Raw genomic sequence first — 23801 nt, forward strand, 5'->3', positions numbered from 1 at the left:
ACATATAAGAGATGTACTTGCCTCAAGCAACGAGATATCTGGGGTCAAGCTTCCAGAGTGGGGATGATGCCTTAGCAATGCCTTCATGTGGCTCTCATTTTCATGGTTGAAAGATAGCTTCACTTCAGGCATCATGTTGGTTACAAGTGGGAAGAAGGAGGAAGAAGGAAGGGCAAAGTGTAAAGGAAGTTGCCAGTCCCGTCTTTAAAAAAACTTTTTTATAAACCTCAGGCAGAGACTTTTGTTTACACTGCATTGACCAGAACTGGATCACAGGGCCACCCAACTTCTATCGGCCGAGTATAGGAAAGCAAGTATCTCTCTTTACAACCTGCATCCTAGTAGAGGAGGCTGGATGGAAAGCTGGTGAAATGGGTGGTCAGGGAGCCAGCTTACAATATCTGCCACCACTGACTGGCTGATTCCTTGTCAAGTGGAATTATTTTAAGCAAACAAAAAGTTTTCAGTTCAGAAGTTCTAGTTGAAGAATGCAATGTCCTCACCACTTATTTCCTCTTTTAAATGATAGATTTGGGCTGTCTTGTCTCTAAATAGCTACTTATTGTAGCTTGTGTTTTGAGAGCAGCATATCTAAGATCAAATGACAAAATGAAGGGAAACATCTTGTGACCTTTTGGTTTTAGTCATTTGGGATGTATTTCTTGCCAGGAGAGACAATTCAGTATTTTTAAATATTCTGGTGTTTATTTGTTCAAGACCAGACAGAACCATCACGAATAATGAAGATATGAAAAAAGAGCCAAACAATGAGATATACAAATGAACAAGAAATTCATTTGAGTCTGTTGAACTAAGACAGTTCCAGTTAAAGAACTGTATTATCTTTTTCTTTGGAGGCAAAAAAAATTGTTAATTTCCATGGGTAAAATTTCACACTGTAGTTCTTAAACTCTACTAAAGACATCTAAACATTGTTTATTGATCATAAAAATATCTAATTTGAATAGCCGATCTTACTGTAATTCTAATCATTAGATTATTGCAACTCAGACTAAAAAATGTTTCTTTTTACAATTAGAATAAAACACTCATTAGAGAAACTTTGTAAAAGGAGAGAATACTTCATACATCCACTATTGTGAACACTTAACATTTTGATAATATTTCTGTTTATAAATAGGAAATAATAATAGCCAATGTTAATTTAATATATACTCTAGGTTAATAATTTTAGATGCATTATCTAACTTAATCCTCTCAAAAACTCTAGGAGCTAGATACAGTTTTATCCCTGTGTTTACAGATGAAGATAGTGGTGGTTAAATAACTTGTTCAAAGTCATATGGTTGGTAAATAACACAGCTGGAATGTCAGTTCAGAAAATCTTTGGAACCTCAAAATTCTCAAGACCTGAATGGGCCTTGTTGGGTATCTAGGAGGCTGCAACAGACAGACTTGAGGACTTGCCATTGCTTTTGTGTCTTTGTAACATGTGATTCAAGATTCTGATTTCCAGGGAAGATGGCTGAGCTGTCCATCAGTAGCCTAGATCTGAGAGCCGCCTTGGTTCTTGTTCTTCGTGAGGACTGAAGTTTCATGGATCCTTACATTCTGTGAGCCTCTCCCTGGTGTTCAATAAAATTTCCCCTTCATTTCCAGAGTATTTCTGATGCTTCCTATCAAAGAACACTGATACAATAGGTTTTGTGACTTATGTAGAAATTCTAAATGTTTTCCCATGGGAAAATGCAGTTTCCAACAAGAAACCCGTAGGTGAACGTCTTAAAAACAATCCATTAGAAATTTGGATATTCTATTCATAAATATAAAACATATTATGTTCCTTATATCCTATCCTAATTGACCTTTTAAAAAAATTATCTTTTGCAGTACTATTTGTTCATTTTATTATTGGAAGTTATGTACATAGGGGCCTCATATATTGACCCTAAAATTGTGTACCTTTAGCCATTTCCATTTGGTAGGAACCTTACCTGTTTTACATAATAGCTAATACACTATTTATGCTTAGTAAAAATTATTCATACTCTCTCATTTGTTTTAGTTAAACAAGTTATAGTGAACTTACTCATGTGTAAAACTTCAAACAAAACAGGCAAACTGGTAAATACTTTTAAACAAAACTGGAATTATTAAAAAAAGCCTAAACTACAAGGCTCCTTTTAATTCCTCCCAATCTCCATCCCTTCGCTAGAGGTGAATTCAATTATCAGTTGGCAGTGAAACCTTCCAGTTCTCTTCTATACATTTACCTACATGCATGTCCACATATAGAAATGTAGAGGTTTGCTCTGTACATTTTATTTTTTAAAACTGAAATGTGCTAAAGAATGCCAGTTGCTCGTGTCACACAACAACTTGTCTCTGAGCTCTTTTCCATGTCAGTACATTATGGATCCATCTTATTCTTTTAAGCTGCTACCAGGTATTCCATGATGTGGATCTACAATGGATTGTTTAATATTCTTCTGATGGACAATTTAGTTGTTTGTAATTGTTGATTATTACAGTGAAGTTGTGGTGAATATCCTTATACATTTCTCCTTGTGCATATGTGCCCATATTTCTCTAGGATAGATATCTAGCAGTCGATTTCTTGAGTTGAAATATGTGCGCTTTAAAATTTTTTTTAATTAATTAATTTATTTATTTTTGGCTGTATTGGGTCTTTATTGCTGTGCGCGGGCTTTCGCTAGTTGCGGTGAGCGCGGGCTCCTCGTTGCAGTGCTCGGGCTTCTTATTGCAGTGGCTTCTCGTTGCGGAGCACAGGCTCTAGGAGCGCGGGCTTCAGTAGTTGTGGCGCACGGGCTCAGTAGTTGTGACTCGCGGGCTCTAGAGCGAAGGCTCAGTAGTTGTGGCGCACAGGCTTAGTTGCTCCGCGGCATGCGGGATCTTCCCGGACCAGGGGTTGAACCCATGTCCCCTGCATTGGTAGGTGGATTCTTAACCACTGCGCCACCAGGGAAGTCCCTAAAACTTTTGATAGGTAGTAAAATATGAACTCATAGCCAAGTACGTGGCCGTATACCATCAGTTCCTTGTGATCACACTGAATCTTTTGTTTCTCGACAGTTATTCTTACAGAACATCATTCTTACGTTCCTTTTTCCGATTCCTCTCTCTCATACTTCCATTCCTCTAAATGACTCATATTAAAGATGCATTTTTGGTTGCAAGGAATAAGAAACTTACTCAAACCCGCTTAGGCAGAAAGGGTAACTTATTGACTCATGTAACCAAACTGTGGGGAAGGCCCCAGTCTCACTGTATCTCAGGGCAATGGGCATTTGAGGCCAGAACACTGCCAGGATGCATTTTGCTTCTCAGTTTTTTTTTTTAAATTAATTAATTAATTTTTGGCTGCGTTGGGTCTTCGTTGCTGTGCGTGGGCTTTCTCTAGTTGCGGCGAGCAGGGTCTACTCTTCGTTGTGGTGTGTCTTCTTATTGTGGTGGCTTCTCTTGTTGCAGAGCACGGCCTCTAGGCGCGTGGGCTTCGGTAGTTGTGACATGTGGGCTCAGTAGTTGTGGCACACGGGCTTTGTTGTTCCGTGGCATGTGGGATCCTCCCGGACCAGGGCTTGAACCCCGTGTCCCCTGCATTGGCAGGCAGATTCTTAACCACTGCGCCACCAGGGAAGTCACTTTGCTTCTCAGTTTCACTCCTCTTCTACAGGGCAACTTCTTTCTTTGAAAGTTCTTTATATTCAGATAAAGTCCTTTATTAGATATGTGCTTTGCAAATATTTTCTCCCATCCATGGCTTGTCTTTTAATTCTCTTAATGGTATCCTTCAAAGAGCAAAGTTTAAATTTTAAGTCCAATTTATTAATATTTTTCTTCTATGAGTTGTGATTTTTAGTGTTATATAACACTAAAGAAATCTTTGCCTCACCCAAGGTCAGAAAGATTTTGTCCTGTTATCTTCTGAAAGCTTTGTAGTTTTAGGTTTTACATTTAGGCCAATGATCAATTTAGAGTTAATTTTTGTATACGGTGCAAGGTATGGATGGAAGTTTATTATTATTATTATTATTATTATTATTGTATGTGGATATCTGATTATTCCAGGTGGTTATTCCAACCATTTGTTGAAGACAATCCTTTCTTCTGTTGAAAAGCAGTTGTCCATTTATTTGTGGGTCTATTTCTGTACTCTCTATTATGTTCTATTGCTTTATTTGTCTATACTTCAGTACTACACTGTCTTGAATACTGTACCTTTATAGTAAGTATTGAAATCAGGTAGAGTTAGCCCTCTAACTTTGTTCTATTTTTTTAAAGTTGTTTTGGCTATGTCAAGTCCTTTGCATTTCCATATGAATTTTAGAATCAATTTGTCAATTACTGTAAAAATGCCTGCTGGGATTTTATTATAAGTAGATTTCAAAAAATTGAGATAAAATTCATATCACATAAAATGAACGATTTTAGCCATTCTAAAGTGTATAAGTTGTGCAACCATCACCACTATTTAATTCCAGAACATTTCTATCACCTCCAAAAGAAAGTTTGTATCCATTAGCAAGCACTCCCCGTTACTCTCCCACCAGCGCCTAGTAACCACTAATCTGTTTTCTGTTTCTGTGGATTTGCCTTTTAGGGACATTTCATGTAAATAAAATGATACAATATTTTGCCTTTTTGTGTCTATCTTCTTTCATTTAGTATAATGTGCACAAGAGTCATTCATGTTGTAGCATGTATCACTTGCTGGAATTTTGATTGGGACTGCATTGAATTCATAACTCAATTTTTGGAGAATTGGCATCTTAACAGTGTAAAGTGTTCTAACCCATGATGAGATACCTCTCCATTTATTTAGGTCTCCTTTAACTTCTCTCAGCAGTGTTTTGTAGGGGTTTTGTTTGTTTGTTTGTGTTTTAACAGATTGGTTTTAAGCAAATCTTTTTACTGTCCTGATACTTTTGCTTCTATTTTTACAGAGACCTACTTAACTAGATTATTATTTTTTTGTCTAGAGCTTTTTAAAAAATATGTTTGTATTTATTGGTGTATCTTTTTAAAAGTTGAAGTATAGCTGCCGTACAATATTATATAAATTACAGATGTACAATATAGTGATTTTAGTATAGAAGTCTTGCACATATTTTGTCAGATATATCCCAAAGTATTTTATATGTTTTTGACACTGTTGTAAATTGTTTTTTTTTAAATTTCAATATCCAATTGATCATTGCCAATATACAGAAATACAATTGACTTATGTATATGAATTTCATTGATATTCTCTATTGTTTTCATGTTTTCTATTTCTTTCTTTCCTCTGTGACCTTAATTATTTCCTTTCTTCTGCTTACTCTGGTTTTCATTTGTTTTCTTTTTTCTAATTCCTTAAGGTGGAAGCTGGATCAGTGATTTGGTACCTTTTCTTTTTTCTAATGTAAGCGTTTAGTGCTATAAGTTTCCCACTAAATTGTGTTTTAATTTTCATTCAATTTCAAATACTTTCAAGTTTCCCTTTTGATTTCTTCTTTGACTTATAGATTATTTAAAAGTATGTTATTTTTATTCCCAATATTTGAGGATTTTCCAGAGATCTTTCTGCTATTTATTTCTAATTTAATTCTATTGTGGTCAGAGAACATACTTTGTATGACTTGAATCCTTTAAAATTTATTGACACCTTTTTGTGGCCACAGATATGATTTGTTTAAGTGAATGCTCTATGTGCAACTGAAAAAAATTGTTTTCTGCTGCTGTTGAAGAATTCTATAAATGTCAGTTAAATTGTTTTCTGCTGCTGTTGAAGAATTCTATAATTCTATAAATTCTATAATGTCAGTTAATTTAAATTCTATAAATGTCAGTTAAATCAAATTGATAGTGCTGTCCCATTCTATATCTTCCTTAATTTTCTGTCTACTTGTATTATTAATTATTGAGAGAGGGAGTAGAAATCTCTGACTAAAACTGTAGATTTATCTATTTCTCCACATGGTTCTATCAGTTTTTGATTCATGTACTTTGGAACTCTGTTATTAAGAGCATAATCATTTATGATGGCATCATTTTATGATGAAAAAATGACCTTTTTTCCCCTACCAATGTTTAAATGCTATTTGTGTCATACCTTTTAATTATGCATGTTATTAAGTCTATAATACACTGTTATGTTTGTTTAAACATTCAATTAGCATTTTAAAATATTTAAATGAGAGAAAAAAATCATATAATTTACCCACATAGCTACTATTTCCAGTGCTCTTTATTCCTTTTTTAGATCCATATTTCCATCTGGTATCTATTTTCTTTTGCCTGAATATTTTCTTTTGCTTTTAATATTTCTTAAAGCATGGGTCTGCTGGTGATGAATTCTTTCAGCATTTGTATGTCTCAATGAAATAGGAACTTTGTGGTTAAAATGATTTAGTCTTTGTTCTCAGGAGTAGTTAATAATTTATTACAGGCTTGAATGTGGAGTATCTGTTTATTCGTGTTGACATTTATATCTTTCAGCATAATAATGTCTTATTTTTAAATTGGAAATTTGTTTGTTTGTTTGTTTTACTGCCTACAATGGGGCAGGCTCTGTTGCTGGGTGAAAGGGCTGTCCCAGAGATAACACCAGCTTTGGGACCTCATGGAGTCTCTCATCCAGCCATGGGATCTCACATTCAGTACATCCAGTTCCCAATCACCATTTTATTATAATTGTGCCTATATTGTCCCAAGATAAATTTTCCTTTTAAATCCTAGGAAAGCTTTATGAAATTATTTTCAGCTTTTTTCCATTCCCTTCTTGAAATTTGGAATTATTCAATTGCTATTTCAGTATGCATTTAAACTTCTTTGGAATTTTCAAGGTTAAAAGTTCTTGTACAAAGGACATCAGAAAAAGAGTAACAATGTCTAGTTTTCACAATTTTCTGGTGTGTTATAGTGACTGTGTAACACATTTGTTCTTATCTGAGTCATCAGTGGACAGCTTCCAGGTCTCTATGGAACTTTGTTTAGCAGATGGTTTGTTAATCTGACTATGTCAGAAATTCAGTCTAAAGGGTTGATATAGCTCACTTAGTGACAATGATTAGTTTGCCAACTGCATTACTCAGTACTAGTCTAATAAGTGAATGTAATTTGAAAATGTATACTGAGCAACATTTTTATCCAGTTTTCCCATGGTACCTATCAGAAGTAAATACATAGCTTTGTTTTACATTTGCTCAGCCAGTAAATATAATTGTTCGACATTTTATAGAAATATAAAAAGCATCAAAACTAAGCATGTTATAAACCTTTTAAAGGGATGTTCCATTAAAACTGGAAATTTTATTTTAAGAGTTCATGTTGTTGCTGGATCATTGGTGCCTATAGGTTAGCACGCAGGATGAGTCTTGACCTCAGATATAGAGGCTAGAGGGGAAATGCAAGATGGGGTAGAATGAGGCCTGGGTAAGAGCAACATATGGGGTTAAAGATGCAGAACAGTTCCAAATGGAAAAACGGAATGGGCTCTTCCGTGAAGCAGTGTGTTTCACTAGGTGTGTTCAGTGGGAGCTGGGCTATATGGACTGTCATAGGATATACATGTATTAAGGAAATGTGACTTCTAAGACCCCCCTCTTCATTTTAAGCTTCTTTTATTTTAGTAGTGCTATATATTATAGCAAAAGTTTATAAGTATCACAAATGCTCAACATCAGGGGACAGATTACACAAACTATGACATATGCATTTTAGAACATAAAGTTACAAGTGTACAGGCTGAGTCATTAATAACAAGCTCTACATAAATCATTTTTTAAAAAACAATCAGAATTGCAAGTTTATATTGATTATAGGCATGTAAAATATGTTTATTACATATTATTTTAAAAGAATATGAAATAATAAAAATTAATGATGGAGTGTGTTGATTTTAAATAACATCCTTTAGAGTCTTAGAAATTTTGTTATTAAAGAGAGTATGTATTTTATTTAACAAAGTTTTATTTAGTGCCCAGGGATGAACTAAGGATTAACTGATTAATCCTTACAGCAATCCTAAGAATTATTATTATTATTATTACTATATGCTTTTAAGTTTAAAAAAAAAGCAAGGTGGAGAACAGAGAACAGTGTACAGAATGCTACTGCTCTTAAAGAGTACAGATGGAGATATAGCCCTGCATATGCATCAGACTTCTCTGGAAGAATAATTCTGTCTCTGTCTCTCTTTCACTTTCTCTCTCTCTCTCATACACACACACACACACACACACACACACACACACACACCTGCCTCTGGAGAAGGGAACTGGGGTTCAAGATGGGTTCAATACGTTTTTGTACTGTGAAATTAAAAAAAACATTTGCATCTATTATTTTAAAATACTATTAAATTAATTTGAGTCTATACTATATAAAAACAAAAAATAAAATATCTTTAGTTCTGAAGTTGAAGCCCAGGAAAAAGATGTAGCAAAACCAGAAGTCAGTGCTTGAGATGGGTTAAACTTCATACGTGAGTAATGCCATAAGGTTCAAATAATGGTTGAAGGTCCACAAGAAGGAAACCAGCAGCTAGATAATGAAACAGAGATTAGGATAAGATGAGAAGTTTAGGTTAAATGAGAAGTCATAAATCAGGAAGGAGAGCAATTTCTAGGCAAATGCTATATCAGAGGGTTATAGCCACTGGGTGATCAGACCTAAAGATGGTTAAGAAATTCACAACACAATAAGAGCATAGTGTCAAAAGTCCTGGAAGTTGATATCTGTGGAGCAGTTGATTTACAAGCAGCAAACCTTTAGTCCTAAGACTGCTTCCTAATGGTGACCCAGGCACCTTTTTACTTTTCTTGTTGAGGCAAATGGCCAACCTCACTTGGCAGACACAGCTCTTACAGATGAGAGCAAGTCCCACAGCATGTTCACAGGGAAATATTTCTCTCCTTCTCACTCACCTTTCATCATCTGTCCACTCCCTGGATGTCCACTGAGCACCTACTATGCACCAATAACCTTTAATAGGCATAGACTACATTTCAAAATTTAGGGAAAAGAGCGCTGTTCTCTCTAAACTGTTTAATAAGCAGTCTGACCCTTGGTTTCTAGATAGGTATTGTAACTTAGTACCATCTGGCTTACTGTGTCATTTGTGGCCTAGCAAACATCATAGGCTAATGTGTTAGTTTCCTGTTGCCACTGTAACAAAGTACCACTAACTTAGTGGCTTAAAACAACACAAATTTACTCTTCTTACAGTTCTGGAGGTCATAAGTCCACAATCAGTTTCACTGTGCTAAGATCAGGGTGTACACAGGGCTACATTTTAAGGAAGCTCTAGGGGGGGAATCCATTCCCTTGCCTTTTTCTTCTTCTACCAGCTGCCCACATTCCTTGGCTTGCGGCTGCATCACTCTGACCTCTGCTTCTGTCCTCACATCTTCTCTGACTCTCTTGCCTCCTTCTTTCCTTTTAAGGACCCTTGTGATTACATTGAGCCCACTCAGATACTCCAGGATAATCTCCCTCACTTAAAATCAAGTGATTATGGACTTCAGTCAAATCTACAAAATACCTTCACAGCACTACCTATTGTGTTTGATGGGATACCTAGGGAGATAGATTGGCCATAAGCTGATCACCACATTTACTTAATATTTTCTTTAAATATGCTCACTATTTAAATAAATTTACTGAAAGGAAAAGTTTGTTTTACTACATGATGAAAAACCCATATCACATTCCATAAATAGAAAATATATGAAAACAAATACTATGAAAATACTTGTTAACTTCCAGCTAGATACCACTGCCTGCCGAAGGCTGAGCCTGTGGCTTGGTCTCATTGTTTACAAAAGGAGACCAGCAAGCGTTAGAGAGGTGTTGACAATTCAGAACCAAACTGAGCCTTTCTCCTTGATAGGAAAAGGATTGAAAGACCTTCAAAAGAACATGACTTTCTCAATATTTAATGAAGCATCCGTGCACCAAGTAAAATCCTATCACAGATTGCCAGAGATTGTGTTTCAGACTCTGGGAAACACTGACATAAAGTTTTCAAGTCCAAGCTCTTGAATCAGGCTGAATATAAATCCAGAGTCTCTCCTTCATGCACTAGCTATGCACCAAATCTATTTCCTTACCTGTAAAATGGCAGTACTACTAAAACCTGTTTGTAGTCCTGTTTGTAGTTATTTAAATGAGATAATGCCTGTACAGTCCTTGGCATAATGCCCAGTACATGGTAGGTAGGTACCTCGAAAATATCAGTAACTTTTTAAAAAATAAATTTATTTATTTTTGGCTGCGTTGGATCTTCGTTGCTGCGTGTGGTCTTTCTCTAGTTGCACAGAGAGAGGGCTACTCTTCTCTAGTTGCAGAGAGAGAGGGCTACTCTTCACTGCGGTGGGCAAGCTTCTTATTGTGGTGGCTTCTCTTGTTGCAGAGCACAGGCTCTAGGTGCACAGGCTTCAATAGCCGTGGCTCATGGGCTCTAGGGCGCAGGCTCAGTAGTTGTGATCCACCTGCTTAGTTGCTCCGCGGCATGTGGGATTTCCCAGGGCTCGAACCTGTGTCCCCTGCATTGGCAGGTGGATTCTTAACCACTGCGCCACCAGGGAAGCCCAGAAAAGATCAGTAACTTTTAAAGGAGAAGTCACTGTTGTAACTCCAGCATCAGGACACTTTCCGATATTGTCAGCTTTCTCCTTTGCCCCTGCCTACCCTCAAGTTGAGATACTTGGCCTTGACCTAATCTCTTCACTCTCAAGGTACAGAAACACATGACTGAATCTTTTATTTTGGCTGTGGAATCAGAACCACAATTCAGATCTAAGTACCCTCTAAGGAAGCGGCATGGAAGTTGATCCAGGTGTGGATTGTGGGCAAGGTCACCTGAGCAATTGATGGTCAGCAGTGGCTTGCCATCATCTTCATGGCACATTACCAACAGATATTTAGCGTGAGCACCTACTATGGGTAAAACTTATGAGAGCTTCGGGGCACTATGCTGGGTGGCCTTTGTGAGCTTGAGGCTGGATGTCTGCAACACACTTTGAGAAGCCATTTGGAAGCTACAGATCATGCGCAGTTGGGCCACTTGATGGTTGAGAAGCACAAGCCCTAAGGAATAAAATTATAAATTGCTCAGAATTGTATTCTACATTTCCCTTTGGCTGCCTGTTTGTTTCTCAGTATAATTTGAGGTGTTGACTATGGCCCACAATAATCTAGGTGGTTTGGGGTACTGAGCTGTCTTATGAATTACCTTTCTCTCTAACTTCCTTGTGGTTAAAGATTGGCAAGCATAGTTTAGGATTATAATTGCTGAATTTCAATGACAGAAAGAGTACTCTGTAATGAAAGATACTTATATGTCATAAACAACTTGATTTGATAAGACATTAGTTTTCCTTGCGAAAAGGTCATAATGGACATGCAATTTTTTATGTTCAGTTTTTTTTTTTTCTTAAATGTAGTTTTTTCTAGAAGGGGAAATGTTGGGAGAGACATATTATTTCAACTCTTTATGGGCATACATTTAAAAAAATCTGGGCACATCTGTGAAATCTTAATTGTATACTGAATTATTGCCAAATTCTAGTTTATTAGGAAGTGTGAGTTACGGCTAAATTATTAATAGAAGTTAAAAGCTAATTATTTAAATTACAGTTGGACTTAGTTGAATATTAAAAAGGGCATTTCTTCAAATTGTATTTCCATATTACTTTAAAAACAGCCTAATATAAATGACCCAAATAGGCACACATTTTTTTCTGTCTTATGCAATTAAAACAGTATTTTATAGAAGAGAGCTGGTTTGCTGTAGTTAGTCTTACTTTGAGAAAAATAGACTGCTAGGTCGTTTTCCATTGAGATGAGGCATAGATCTAGGCTTTATGCAGCCCAAAGCTTATGCAATTTTGGAGTCCCTCTTTGAGAAAAAAGAATACCAAATAATTGATTTTTGCAAACTTCACAAAAATATGTGGCCCTGTGAACACATTGGTAAGGTCTTCTCACAGGGCCAAGGAAAAATCAAGTGAGGAGCCCTGAGGCATTAGCCTTGTTACCTTCACAGTAAGTTCACCTCTGACTAAATATACATTATTGTGAAAATTTCTGAGAATGCTCCAGTTTCCCACATTCATGAAAAAGCTCTTTGGGTTTGATCCTTAGGGATGCATAATATTACAAATAATCTATTACCTATGTAAAATGATGAATTATTCTGTTATTGACAGTGTTCCCTTATCATATCTGTTTATTGAAGCATAATATAATAATTTAAAATTTTACCATTTTGTATTTTTCAAAAGAAATAGCCAATAGCCCTTTCACAGGATGTGAGAAAAATGGAAACAAAGGAATATATATATATATATATATATATATATATATATATATATATATCTGAAAGCATTTTTTTTTTCTCTTGGTGTAGATTTTTTTCTGGAGACTTAATAAGTAAGAAAATTATACCTTGCTTGTATTTACATAATAACTTTCTCATAGAATGTTACATTAATATATTAGGCTTAAGTAGTGGTTGAAAGTGGGGGGAAAAAAAAGAGTAAAACAAGGAGCCTAAACTTAAAATAACTTCACAATGGAGAAAGAACAATTTTCCTGACCATGTTTCTTAGATCTCCATGATCGAAAAGAAGTGGACAATTTAGATATTTACTGCATGTAGGAAATAAAGCAATTTCTATAAATAATTCTAGAAAAAACTTTTTTTCAGATCTTCTTGAAATAAGAATATTCTTAATTTTCCATTTTGACTATAGAAAATTGGTTTCTCAATTTTTTCTTGTCTCAGGTACATAGTTTTAATAGCCTAATATTTGGTCATGTTTTTCCCATTTCTGTTTTAAAATTTATTTTACTGAAGTATAGTTGATTTACAATGTTGTGTTAATTTCTACTCTGCAGCAAAGTGATTCAGTTATACATGTATACATTCTTTTTCATATTCTTTTCCATTATGGTTTAGCACAGGTTATTGAGTATAGTTCCCTGTGCTATATAGTAGGACCTTGTTGTTTATCCATTCTGTATATAATAGTTGCATCTACTAACCCCAGACTCCCAATCCATCCCTCCTCCACCTCCCCTCCCCCTTGGCAGCCACAAGTCTGTTCTCTACGTCTATGAGTCTGTTTCGTAAATAAGTTCATTTGTGTCACATTTTAGATTCCATATATAAGTGATATCATAGGGTGTTTGTCCTTCTCTTTCTGACTGACTTCACTTAGTATGATAATCTCTAGGTCCACCCATGTTGCTGCAAATGGCATTATTTTGTTCTTTTCTTATGGCTCAGTAGTATCCCATTGTATATATCTTCTTTATCCGTTCAGCTGCTGATGGACATTTAGGTTGTTTTGATCCCGTTTCTTCTTTTCGAAGATGAAGAATGAAATAAATGACCAGACGAGGGAGGAAGGAGAGGAAAGAGGCATAAAATTAGGATCCTCGACTGGAAATTGGAGAAGGGAAATAATATGAATTTACTGAAAAATATATTCATCTGACCCACTTCATCATCTTATGACACCACATTTGGAGCATGGACACTGGAAAAGAGAGAGGCCTACTCTGCAGATAAGACGATTTGTCACCTCCAATGGAGCAGGACTTGCTCGGTCTGTCCAGTCTGGGCAGCAGGGTGGTCTCTGCAATTGCCAGGTGGGCTCACTTGGTTTAGGTACCTCCCCTTATGATAATGCATAAACTATGTTTGCAACCTTAGAACATTAAAAGTAATAAGAGGGAAGGTACAAACTTTCACATAAGCACTAGGGGTGCGATGTACAACATGATAAATATAAATTAACTTTGCTGTACATTCTATATGAAAGTTGTTAAGAGAGTAAATCCTAAGAGTTTGCATCACAAGGCAAAACATTTTTTTCTGTTTCTTTAAGTTGTATCTGTATGACATGATGGATGTTTACTAAACTTATTGTGATAATCATTTCATGAGGTATATAAGTCCAGTCATTACGCTGTACACCTTAAACTTTTACCGTGCTGTATGTCAATTATGTCTCAATAAAACTGGAAGAACACCTGGCAGTCCAGTGGTTAGGACTCTGTGCTTCCATTGCAGGGGGCCCAGGTTCGATCTCTGGCCAGGGAACTAAGATTCCCATGAGCTTCATGGTGTGCCACCCTCCCCTCCTCCCAAAAAAACTGGAAGAACAAAAATTCTTTTTAAATAAAAAAATAAAAATAGTAACAGGGGTTAATTGGGAATGATGGCACCCATATTAAATAACTAATACATAGTTAATTTAAATTTAATGCACACCTCACCTTTATCAACCAAGGATTTGAGGCAGCTCACCAGGTACACATGTAAAAAAGTAAATATTCAATAAATAGAATTTTGTTTAAAGTATGGTCATGGAAAATAGAGTGGAAAGTTAATAAGTGTGGTGGTGGGATTGGGTGAAAATAGAACACATATATCCTGGCCCGGAGGGCACAGGTACTATAATAGGACAATAAATTTGTCATGAAGCTATGGGTCTACGGTCAGTTAAAATTTTTTTAATTAACCGCGGAGAAAAAACATACTCATTTCTTCTAGGAAGCAGTGCTTTTCCTAATGTAGGTTTTAAAAGGAATTTCTCAAGTGAAGCTGTAGTAAACAATATCCATAGCAAACAAAAAATAATAGGTTTATAAGCTGTTTCTTGTATTGTCAGTTGATGAAGACCAGCTGAGTTTTTTAAAAGCTGCTGGGTAAAAACAGCTCTGCAGGGAGTAATCCATTCTATGGAAAGAACCTGATACTCTTTACTAAACAGTTCACCAAAGTATAAATATGAAAGCAGAAAGCTAAAAAAATACATAGTGTAATACTGGTACTTCCAGTCTCTTCTCAGTAAGATGTTGAAATTGGCTAAGAGAAATGTTTCTGCCTTGGTTCTGATTCAGGTTTTCTTTTACCTTGTTTTTTGTAGAATTCATACATTATAGTCGAATAACTGTAAAGAAGTTATTTCTAACTGCTCTGGTTGAGATTTTAAAGGCTATTTATTTGCTGCATTTCATCTTCTATAGCTGTTTTCTCTCTTTGAGTCACAGTTCCTTCATTCCTTCTTGAGGTGGTTACTTGTAGAAGAATGGCAACGTGATTTCAGTAAGGTCTTTGATAGTCTCCCGTGATCTCCTTATAGACAAGACGGTGGAATGTAATTTGGGTGGCAGATCTGTAGCCAGTTGGACATCTCTGTCACTCAAATGTCTACCAACAGATGGCTGTCGTTCTGGAGGGAGGGCTCTGTGGCGTGTTATAAGGAGTAGTCCAGGTATAAGAAACGCCAAGGGAGGAGCAGGTTGGTGTGGTGGAGTAGATGAGCTCAGTTTTGGATATTTCTGTGAGACTTTCAGGTTGAAATGTCCTTAGCAGTTGAGCAAATGGATTTGGGGGAGGGAAGGAGGAGGAGAAGAAAAGGAAGGAAAGGAAAGAAGGAAGGAAGAAAGAAAAATTGAGATCTAGTTAAATAACACACGTTTATTAAGTACCAACAAACTATATACCAGGCAGTGGCTAAGCACTTTCCAGGTTGTAACTCATGTGGGTATCACAGCAGCCATGTAAGGATTATCTTGCTACGATCTCTGCTTTACAGATGAGGAATGGAGATATGAGTGGTGAACTGCCTTTCCCAGAGCCACACAGCTGGGAAGTGGAAAGAGCTGAGCTGTGAGCTCTGGTGAAAAATGAAGAGCTTGGCATTTAAGTAATAAAGTCATAGGTGTAGCTCTGAGAGCCTCTATGAGCTGAGGTACAGTAGCTCCTCCAAGGTCAGTGTGTTGGCCTATAGAGGCTCAGAAAAATAAAAGCCATATTTCCTGCAAATGTGCATTTTTCACAGGGTGTTCGTAGCTTTTAGCCCCTCAAATTAGGAAAATATAGAGTGAGTGAAAAAGGAGCATGGCAGAAACCTGGGAACAGCTTCAAGAAAGTGGAAATGGTCAAAAAATGGGAGATGCAGCATAGAGTCAAGGGCCAAAGCAAGCACGAGGTTGTGGGTGACATCAGCAGAGCCATTTCACAGGAGGGATGGGTGAGAGAGAAGATTGCAGTGACTTGGTTTGTGGACCTGGAGACCTCAGATGCAGACTAGTCTAGAAGCTTGACTAGGAAGGGAAAGAGAAAGAAGGGTGGGGCAGCTAATTATATAGATAATCAGGATGAAGGGAAGGGTTTTTAATCTTTTAATGAGAGGCGTGAGTGTGTCTTAAATGCTCAAGTGGCAAGTGGGGATAGAGAGAGAGCAAAGATTCCAAAGAAGGGTGATTGTAGGAGCACGGTGTTGGAGATGCAGGAACAGATGAATCCTTCCTAACAAGCACAGGCAGGTAGAATGTCCACCTGGAGATGGAGGAAATGATGTGTATGTATACAGGTAAATCTGGAGGTAGAGGAGAAGCCTCTGTACTGTTTCATCATGAGGAAATAGTGGCCCAGATAAGCTAAGAGATTGCTATCTGGTCTCACAGCCAGCTTGTAGCGTTTTTGGAGCTAGTAGAATCCACTGTGTTTCCATGATATTATTCCTCTCCCAGTGAAAAAGTCTCCCCTTGACTTCCAAGATACTAGGCTATTTTTGGATCTTCTCAGGCTTATTTGAGGAACTCTTTTCTGGTTTTCTGGATCTTGTTTCTTTTCTTACCAGTTAAATGTGTTCTGGGTCCCCTTGTAGTGTGACATAGTTGAATAGTTAGGGATCCTGGGGCCTGACCTGGGTTCAGACTCCGACTCTATTCTTCCTAGCTTTGAGCTCTTGGACAAGGTACTTAAATTTACTGAGCCTCTCAGCTACCTCATCTATAAAGTGGGTACAGTAAAACTTACCTTCAGATTACGTGAGGATTAAGTGAGATAATATACACACAATGCCTGGCACAATCCCTGGTACGTAAGAGGTGCTCAGAAATACAACGCCCTGTCTCTTCTCTCTCCCTTGGTGAGATCCCTAGAGACCCAGGCTCCTTGCTTTTGTGCAATTTTGAGAAAGTCACTGAATCTTCTGAATCTATTTGTTCATGTCAAAAAATGGAGACAATCTTACTACACACCACTGTTGTGAGAATGAAGATGGCTCTATGGAAGTCTCCGGGAGACTGCTCCATCAGTCTTTGTTGACTCTAAATCTTACCTACTTCCTGAGCTTCACTTCTCACCCATTATGAACATCTCCCCACAAGCATATCTTCCAGCCTCTTCTCACTTGAGCATTAGGTTCTAACTACTTGTTGGATGTTGCCTGGATCATCTGCTAATGGGTATGATTATTTTTATTTTTAACTTGTTATATTCACACTCGTCTGTGATCTCTTTTGTATCTTACATAGTTGGCAAACTCTTCCTCCTGACCTTTACTTTCCCTGGTGGCAGCCACTTCTTCTTCTATTTCTTTTTATTGTACTGGTTATTTTCTATTTGCTATCTATCCCCTCCTCCATCCTTCATGCCTGAGCATCTCTCAGTCTCCCTAGCCAGCTGGCTTCTCATGAGAAGTCCTCATCCACAAGGGGGGAAAATTGTCTATGTTCTGCTAGAGAACATAACCATGGTTCTATTAAATTGGAAACTAAGATGACCCTCTTGGTTATATGGGGCTCCTCTTGCCACTGGAGGTATTGGCTGCTTACTAAAGAGATATCTGGTTGTTGCTACACAAAACAGTCAATGGAAAGCTATTGTCCAGGACTCAGATCCTGCAGGAATGAAGGTTTGGTTTACCCTAATGGGTGCTGACCAAGAGTAAAGCGAATACGGAGTGGGTGGCAGAAGAAGGGTGCTGTGGTCACCAGCTTAGACCCCCCCAAGACTAGTTATAGAGGTGCGTGCATAACTTATGCTAATTGATTTTTTTCTTTATCCTCCCCTCCTTTCCTGCTACCCCATATGAGGTTCTGAAGGTAGTTAACATTGCAATTTAGGTCCTGCTCAGAACATAACTGAATTGATATCCTGTGGCTGACAGTAGCTAGGGGTGTTTCCCACATGTTGGGGGTCAGAGTTTCTTCATTGAGGGAGGATGCTGAGGGTAAAAGGTGGGCTGTTCTGATTAACCTCCATTTGTGTCTGCTCCCCTCTGCCCACCACAACTATTACCTGATCTGTTCTAGCCCAGGATGTTGGGCCAGCTTCCCACCAGTGTGAAATACCAGCAAGAGATTGAAAGTGGGGAGAGGAGAGGTTGGGATATTCCCCCCCCCATTCTCTTCCTGCTCAAGGGCTACATTTTTGGCAGTGAATGCACTTCTTCAGTTTACAAGTGACCTCCTTCTCATGGCACCAGCCTGTATGGTGCTTTGAGAACACTTCCTTCCCCTGGGCTTTTTTTCCAGGTCAGGTTCTTTGGGAAACAGACTCTGATACTCTGTCTGTAGAAGGTTTGCTGAGGAGTGAGTGCTTGGGGTTGCTACTTGGGGTGGGGAAGTGAGGGAAGCAGGACTGGGCAGAATACGTTGGGATGGCCCTGCAGTTAGTTGTCACAACTGGGCAAGTGGGCGGGACCTTTATACCTCCATGTAGACCAGTCATTGTGTGTGGTTGCCTCTAGGGAAGGGCATGTCTTCAGTAAGGAAGTTCCTTTTAGTGAAGGACAAGTCCCAAAGAGGGATTTGGCTAATGCCTGTGGGCCACCAGTACTCCCAGCTGCTGGTGGATGAGGTCAGTCCTGGAGGGGAATCAGGGAGGTGCTCCTCTTACACCCTTCAAACCCAGGGGCCCCAAAGGCTTCCCACTACTGCTAGTCCAGGGGGTCTCAGCATCCATTGATGCCTCTCTTAACCTGCTCACACCTCTGTAACATCTTATCTTTGTTCAATTCTTTTAACTGAACCATCTGAGTTGATTAGTTTCCTTTCAGAGCCCTGACTAATATAGATATTAATTTACAAATGACATGAATATATAAATACAAACTCTCACATGTTCGAGAAGGAGAAGTTCAGTACCTGATGATAGGGAGACCTGACCTGGCTGGGGAGGTGAGGGCAGGTTTAGTCGAGGAAGTGATGTGAGTGAACATCTGAAAGGGGAGTCAAGGTAACTATAAAGAAGAGAATAAGGCGGGGGGAGGGGAGGAGGGAGGAGAGACTTTTTTTTTTGGCCATGCCATGCAGCATGCATGATCCTCACTGACCAGGGATCGAACCCGTGACCCCTGCAGTGGAAGCTCGGAGTCTTAACCACTGGACTGCCAGGGAAGTCCCGGGAGAGAATCTTTTAACTGAAGAAAATATTGAGTCTGTACGGCCCACCCCATTCTCAGGTGAGGGTGAGAGTAGAGGCTGGAGAGAAAAGCAGGACCACACCTTCAGGCTTTAAGCCCCCCATTAAGGATAATTCCAAGGGTATTAGAAATGCTTTGAAGGTTCTGGAGCTGAGGGCCATAATCAGATTTGCATTTGAGGAAGATCTCTCTGGCTAATCAAAGACCAGTGTCATTTTTAATTTGGGGAGAATTACCACTTGCCTGCCAGTGTCTGTTAAAAGCAGAAGACTCTGATTTATAGAAGTCTCCAGACTGACTAGACAGAAATTTCTATCACTTGGCAAATCCCACATATAAACTACAGTATATTTCATGGACGGAATGTTACATGTTACACCCCACTGTGCCTATTGTGTCTTTTTCACATTATGATAATTTGTTGCATTTTTTCCTACTGGGTAAGTGATACTAATAGTGTATCAACCATGAGACTTTTCATACAATAACAATTTGTACTATATATCAAAAAGTTGGAAAATACTGTATACTCTATCAGGACTTCTGATTTTGCTTTCCACTAGTTTTTGGAGTCTTTACAAAGTATATAAACTTCTACCACTTTGGTTCTGGAGTTGATTTAATAGGATTTCTCTCTATTCTCTCTTCAAATATGTTAATGGAAAAGTGTGAATACAGAGCGCTAGTCATGGTTTCATGTACAGATGTAGTCTCGGACCTCAGGGCCCCTTTCTGCTCTCTCAGTTCTTGTTGACTCTTGAGCAGAGATCAACAGAGTCAAGGGCAGAGCCCGATCCCTTGCAGAATTCATGAATGGAGGAAGAGGGGTGACAGCCGCACAGAACAACCGACAGGAGGGCTGTGACCAGAGCCCAGAACACCAGCCTCACCCAGTATTTCTATCCTGTCGCCCTTCCCAGCACCCCCTGCCTCACCCAGAAAGGTCCCAAACTGGGACCTGGGAGTTTAATATGCCATTGCTTTCTGTCTCTAGTAATTTAGGCATGAAGATTCTCTTTATCTAAATAATTAACCAGAAACAGTTGATTCTGTCGTCTCATTGGGTTAGTGTTACTGGTTTAATTGTGTCCCTTAAAAAGGTATGTTGAAGTCCTAGCCCCCAGCACCTCACACTGTGACCTTCCTTGGCAGTAGGATCTTGGCAGATGTAATAAGTTAAGATGAAGTCTTACTGGAGTAGGGTGGGCCCTTAATCCAGTATGACTGGTGTCCTTATAGGAAGGGTAGAGACACAGAGACAGAGACATGTGGGGAGAATGTGGCCATGGGACAACAGAGGCAGGGGTCAGACTGATGCATCCCCCTCTAAGCCAAGAAACACCAAAGATTGTTGGCAAATACCAGAAACACGACAGGATTCTCCTTGACAGGTTTCAGAGGGAGCAGGGCCCTGCTGACACCTTGATTTCGTATTTCTAGCTTCCAGAATAGTGAGACAATACATTTCTGATGTTTTAAGCCATCCAGTTTGTAATTTGTTATGGCAGCCTGAGGAAATGGATATAGTTGGTGTCCATTTTAATCATAAACCCCGAGGTGAAACCCATATCTATTATCATGTAACGTTTGAGTCCTTTTGGATAAGATTTACTGACTACTAGAGGGACAAAAAAGATTTATTGAGCACTGTGGAAAATATTTTGTTTCAAATGGGATAAATATTTTATTTCCATTAAAGGCAGATTTTAATTTTTACCTTTTGGATAATTATCAAGAAGACATCAACTGTACATCCTCTAGTTGGTTGATGCAGTGTGCTTTCCTTTGTCATCAAGAACATTTCCTTTTTCCATTCACATAACCATAAGTCGTTGTTCTATCTCTGAGATTTCATATCTGGTGCCCCCTTCTCTAATCACCACGTTCTTGCCTATTTTTTCTGATATTCCCCTGCAGCCACTTCAGGCCCATTCCGTGAAGTTCTGGGCCTTCCCAGGACTGCATGCTGGAAACTCTCCCCGCGAACTCAGGCCGTTTACTTATGTCTGTCCGCCACGTTCTCCAATCCGCCTCATACTCCACAGACAGCCTTTTAACGATGATCTTCACTGTGACCTTGATCCCCCTGAAGTTCCCACTGTGTTAATTTGCAACCGTCTGCTCTCTCTGTTCTGCGGCGTCTAGAGTGCAGAAAAGTTAGATCCACGTACCTCTTACTCAAGCCATCCAACTCACCTGAGTTGTCATTCAGTAATTCTTGTATTCTCCACTTGTTGAGTTGCTAAGAAACTCCCTACATTTCCTTTCTTTTTTTTTTTTTTTTTATAAAGTATTTTTATTTATTTATTTTTTTGCAGTACGCGGGCCTCTCACTGTTGTGGCCTCTCCTGTGGCGGAGCACGGGCTCCAGACGCGCAGGCTCAGCAGCCACGGCTCACGGGCCCAGCTGCTCCGCGGCATGTGGGGTCCTCCCAGACCGGGACACGAACCCGTGTCCCCTGTATCGGCAGGCGGACTCTCAACCACTGTGCCACCAGGGAAGCTCCGCACATTTCCTTTCTCATATCCCCTCCAAATGGATGGTTTTTGCTCCCGTCTTACTGAGATCTAGGCCATCTGGCAACTTCATTTGTATTCTTGGTCTCATCCTTCCATGTTCACTTAATTCTCTCCAGAATCTTCAATCCCTTGATCACCCACCACTTCTTCCCCTCATAAATTACTACGTATTCAACTGAAGTAACAGAAAAATCCAACCAACAGTTTAGTGCTTCTCAAACTAAAATATTACAATACATCTGATTCACCTGGGGAGCTTGTTGAACCGTTCTCAGCCAATCTGGGGCCTGTGATTCTGTATTTCTAATGAGATTCCAGGTGATGCTAATGTTCCCGGTCCCCAGACCACGAGGATTTACCCCTTAAGTGCATATGGGGTGATCCTTATGGGGCAAGTGCAGTATTTGCATGATGGCTTTCATTCTTCTGGGTTGCGTCTCATGGTCTCAAGATCCTGCCGCAGTTCCAGATATCCCATCATGATCAGAGTGCATCCAAAGGCAGGAGGCAGCGGTCTGACCAGAGAGACGACAATGAGAGAGCCTTCTCTTTTCTTTCTCCTCTCATGAAGGAGGTGACTATTTCTTGAAGGCTCCCACTTCCCCTTAAAATTTATTGGCTTAGAGTTGGGTCACACCTGACCACTCACTGTCAAACAAAGATGGGACAGAAAGATTATGACATCTCAAGAGGCTGGACATACTGGTACACAAGGTGAGTTCTGTCAGCAGAAAAGGGGGAGGACGGCCCACTAGGATGGGCAGTGTCCTGGTGTTCATAGCGCCATCTTGAGCCAGACCTGGTTTTCAAGCACTACTTTGAGGGGAAAAATGTTTTGATAATAATGCCTTATTGAATCCATTTTTGAGCTTCTTTTCATGGCAGTTTTCTCTATGAATGTTCCATACACACACACACACACACACACACACACACACACACACACATATCCTCTCTATATCCTCTCTATTCATATCACTGATATCTGGCTTCTGCCCCCACTGTCATAATGGAATTGTTCTTTTGAAGGTTGCCAATAACCCCTTCCCCACTTACCTCTACCTGCCTCGTTTTGGCCACTTTTTCAGTCTTAAGCTCCGCGACCCTAGGGATTGGTGAAAGCCACCACTCAGATTTCCTCCTCTGTTTTCTTTCAATCTCCTTTCCTCTCCTCTTGCCCCCTGGCTGGGGCCTTTCCCTGACTCGGCCCTTAGCTCTCTGCTCATCCGCCCTTACAGTTAGTCATCTATTAGCTCTTAGGACATCTGTTCTCATGTATTTAAGTATTACCTTTAAGTAGTACCTCTATGGCTCCCAAACCCTATCTGAATTCCACCCTCAGATCTTTGCCTACCCATCACATCCTTCTAACTGCATGTCACACCAAACCACTTCTCTCCCAATGAGATTCTTTTCCTACTTTCCTTAACTTAGTAGGTGGCATTAAATTCTTCTTGGAATAAATTAGCATAGTTTTTTCTGTTATATATATTATTTTACAGGATGTTAATGGGGAAGTTGTGACTGATGCACCAGGAGATGACAGCTATCAGATACCAAAATGAGTTAGGATGGAGACTACAAGGTGGAAATCTCAAAGTACTAAGTGGTTGAGGACTGATGAGATACCTATTCAGACAGAGACTACAAAAGAGGTTACTGTTGGGAGGGCTTTGGGAGGAGCATTTGTTTGGATGGAGCTGCCTGGGGAGTTTTGGCCTCATTCCGCAAGGGTAGGGGCACTGGCATCTAACACCAAGCCAGGTGAAGACTTTCTCAGAACCTCTGAGAGCGTGGTCTAGGCTCCAAGCTGACAGTGGATGGTGCCAGATTCCCACCTGAGGAAGGTACTGCATCCTATGGGGCAGAGTAGAGGGCCATGTCTGGGAAGAAGTTGTTCTACCTTTCAACCATAAGCTTTCTAGAAATGTGTGACTCTCAGAGACCATATGGGAGTCCACAGTAGGAAGGTCAGCTTGGGGTCATTTTGAAAGGGATTCTGCCTAAAAGGTCTCGCTGGAGAGTTGAGAGGACCCAACAGCGAGAGTCTGTGCGGAGTGGACTCAAGGAAAACCAAGACTGAGG

The sequence above is a fragment of the Phocoena phocoena genome, chromosome 12, assembly GCF_963924675.1.
Source record: "Phocoena phocoena chromosome 12, mPhoPho1.1, whole genome shotgun sequence".
NCBI lineage: Eukaryota > Metazoa > Chordata > Mammalia > Artiodactyla > Phocoenidae > Phocoena > Phocoena phocoena.